Source organism: Cydia fagiglandana, chromosome 6 (genome assembly GCF_963556715.1).
Source record: "Cydia fagiglandana chromosome 6, ilCydFagi1.1, whole genome shotgun sequence".
Taxonomy (NCBI): Eukaryota; Metazoa; Arthropoda; class Insecta; order Lepidoptera; family Tortricidae; genus Cydia; species Cydia fagiglandana.
This window is the reverse complement of record NC_085937.1, coordinates 17489055-17493257: the sequence shown is the minus strand read 5'-3', so window position 1 is coordinate 17493257 and position 4203 is coordinate 17489055.

The following is a 4203-nucleotide window of genomic DNA, read 5'->3' as shown; positions in this document are numbered from 1 at the left end:
CTTAAGTAATTCAAAAGTGTTAAAATAGTCATGCGAAACCTTCATAAAATAATATTGATAAAAAAAAACATCGTCAGTTCTGAAGGCTCAAGTCAACTCAGAGTTTAAACGCCAAAACGACGTTGAATTTTAAAATTCTGTAAAATAATTTTGTTTCGAGGTCTAAAATTTAATTTTGAGGCGTTTACCGTCTAGACCAGCGGTCGGCAACCTTTTAGCAGCCAAGGGCCAAATAGTAGTTAACGGAGGTGACGCGGGCCGTACTTTGTTAATATTTATGACTTTATGAGACATTGTCACTATTACAGTATACAAAATAGCCAAGGCGGCTCTCGGGCCGCAAGTTACAGATTCACGAGCCGCATGCGGCCCGTGGGCCGCAGGTTGCCGACCTCTGGTCTAGGCGATCGAGTCGGTGAGATTCAAAAGGTTGCAGATTCATTTTGCTTCCGGGCATATTTATTAATTCAGTTATTTGCATTTATAATTAATAAGTTATTGTTAATAAAAATATTTTTGATGTGTTTGACAATTTTATTTTCAGTCAATACCTTTAAGTCATTTAGAGTCGGACCACCCTAAATTTTCATACCGAGTGCTAAGTCATGTACCTACGGAACTTATAGGGATGTATGTGGCTTTCCACCACAGAAGGGTCCGTAGGCGTCAACAGGACGTTTCCATCTGAAATTATGTCCACGTATGTATGTTACTCCAATGTTTTTTCTGTATCTTTTGTTTTGTAGTGTGCAATAAAGTATTTTATTATTATTATTATTTTTGTGTCTCCTTTTGGATTTCACGGGCCTATAAATCCCGGTCTTTTGATAGGCTTGCGTGGGGATATAGATCCAACACGTAGAGGCCCCTTGGAGAGTTTTAATGTCATGTAGAACGCCTGCTGGAACCCGTTCACAGGCGCAACAATAGACACCCATGAACCGGTCGCAGCAGGCATTGGGACTATTGTAGAAAAAGTGAACAGTATTCCGGTCTATGGATTGATGTTTGGGTGGACAATGAGACTGGGCTATTGTAAAAGAGGTCCGGACACCTGCCATAACAATGTTAACACCGTCATCGAGGCAGGCGGTGACTCGCCGCTGACTAGATGGGCCCCTGAAACTGCCGTCGCGAAGACGACCAGGAGCAACATTGGTGTGAGCGGCTCAGGGGTGTCGAGAGGTGTGCGCCGCTTTCTACCCAGTGACTGTTAACAGCCACTGTGCCAACTCGCGTCTTATGCATCTTTCACTTCCACCCCTGGAGCATATAGCTCTAGCGACTCCTCTCTGGACGGCCAATGAAGGCAAGCCAGAGCTGAGAGTCCTGCGGGTCCCCTTGGGGTCCACTCCGACCGACGAAGACACGCCGGAGACGGAGACCCTGACCGACTCTCGGGAGCACTCGGGTCCGTGGGGTCGTTACTCCCCAACAGCTCGCCACAAGCTGCCCTGCGGGCTTATTATTATTATTATTATGATAAAAAAGTCCGTAATCCAGATGAAGCATAAGGACCCTTATCTGATGGAAAGCCACATATAGGTATGCATTTTTACTGCCAATATTGTGCAAAGTTAGGTTATGGGTTAGCGTGATCCGAGTCTGTCTGTCTTTACATAAATTCAATATAGTTCATGTCACAAAGGGACATAAAACTGACGCTTAAGTAACACAGGTAGAGGTTTATTTGCAAATTGCAAGGTAAGTACCTATAGTCCGGCAAACCAATTTGTCAGTAAATACTTACTTAAAAAGCATAACGAAAATGTTTGGGATCTTTTTCCGCCGTCTAGTCTTAAACGGTGGAATGGTGGTGGTGAATGGTTGAGTGGTGGTATTTGATGGCGTCTAATGGTTTGCCAGACTATAGAAAAACAAAATTACCTAAACTTAGTAGTCTTATTAGTACAGTCAGCAGCAGAAGTCGCTATACACTCCAGGTGCTCAAAGAGAGGTCAACGTTTAAACTGTCAAAAAGTTGTTGACTGTCATGGTAGCATTTACTTGTGAGCGCTTAACATGTCACAAATATCTTAACAGTCGCTATTCATTAATTTCTACACTTACAACAAATCATTGATACCTTAGCTGTCAAAAAACCACTGGTATCTAAGCGGTCAACGTGTCACATATATCTGAACAATATGGAAAAATAGACGTTTAAAGCATACATGTATGGTCGTATATTGAATGAATAATAGCGATGCTAATTTCAGGTAAAGCGTTTTGACAATCATCGAAAGCAGTACAGTCTTGTCATCACATACATCTATCTCACGTTTTGCCCTTCAACCATTGACAGGGGCCTGTCAGTCAACTTACTGCAAACTATTTCTTTTATATATAGGTCAGTAAATGAATGCTCAAAAAACGTTGTAGAGGGAAATGCTAGGAACACAATTTTTGACTCCGTAACTTTGCTTAGACTAGTTAGGAGGTGAACATATCAAAAGTCCCCGGCTGTAGCCCCGGTGCTGCGGGGTAGAGGGGGGTAAGAAGGTCGAATTTTTCGGTTTTTCATTGATATCTTGGAAACTTTGCATCTTAGCGACATGACTATTAAGACAAACCGAAAGCTCATAAAATTAGTTACAAGTTTTATCTGGTCAAGTTTTTCGATATCTTGAATAGTTTTTGAGATACCCGCTCTTGAAAGTTTATTTAGGGATTTTAATTTTATCTTGATATCTACATCAGTGATGCTGTTAGGCCATGTTTGGTATCATTTTCGTATAAATCGGGAGTGCTGAATTCATTTATGGTATCACATTGACACTATTCCGAAGTAAAACCAAACTTAAAAAAAATATATTTTTTAAAATCCCTCTTCACACTTAAACCGCTGAACCAATTTCGTTGAAATTTTGTATAGAAATAGTTTCAGTCTCGACACAGGACATAGGACGGTTTTTATAACCAAAAGCATCTTTTGACGATGTGAAAAGTGGGGTGGAAGTTTGTATGAGGAGTCAATAACCGCTGAACCGGTTTAGGTGAAATTTAGGATGGTATACATCTGTGATTTAGATGAAAATGATACCTAACATGACTTCAAACTTTACCTTAAGCAGTATTTACCTCAGGAATTCAGTTTCGTCGTCGAAGTTGAATTCCCCCTATACTCCATTTCACAACTTTAAAGGATGATTATTGAGATAAAAAGTATCTTATGTCCTGTCTTGGGACTCGAAATATCTGTATACCAAACTACAATTAAATTGGTTGAGCGGTTTAAGCGTGAAGAGGAATTAAAAAAAAAGGTATTTGTTTAAAGTTTATATGTTTTTTCTAAGGAATGGTGTCAATGTGATACCAAAAATGAATTCAGCACCCCCGATTTATACGAAAATGATACCAAACACGGCCTAGCAGCTTCACTAATGTAGATATCAAGATAAAATTGAAAGCCCTAAATAAACTTTCAAGAGCGAATATCTCAAAAACTATTCAAGATATCGAAAAACTTGACTGAACAAAACTTGTAACAAATTTTATCAGATTTTGGTTTGTCTCAGTAGTCATGTCGCTAAGACGCAAAGTTTCCAAGATATAAGTGAAAAACCGAAAAATGAGACCTTCTTTCCCCCTCTCCCCCCCAGCACCGGGGCTACGGCCGGGGACTTTTGATATGTTCACCTCCTAACTAGTCCAAACAAAGTTACGGAGTCAAAAATTGTATTCCTAGCATTTCCCTCTATAACTTCTTATTTCTTGGCCTAATAATAGAATCATCAAAACGAATGAGTGACACTTAGCGAAAGCTAACTGAAGCCGAATTTAGAACCAATTGTCAAGGCACGTTGTGGTCTTGTTACTAAGGCGTTTGCTTTTCAAAGCAGAGACCGCGGGTTCAAATCTCAGTCGGATGCACCTAGAGATTACAGCTTTTTTCTTTGGGTTTCATTTCTATTATTAATTTGTGGTTTTATATTAATTTTGTGGTTTTATATTAAGTATATGTTTTTTGAAGATATGTCACATGTAGCGTATGTACGACTTTCTAACAGGACGTTGTAGGTTTGAACCCGCAGTGGGCGTTCCTTTACTCCTGTGTGGAATGCCATTTGATACTTACTACTTACTAGGTTATACTAACAATAAGTTCAAAGATATACCGTATGTATCAGAACGAAAGGCCAAGAAAGAGACCCATTAATGTTTAGGTCATACTGAGCAACTTTTACTATGGGACCAACCCCG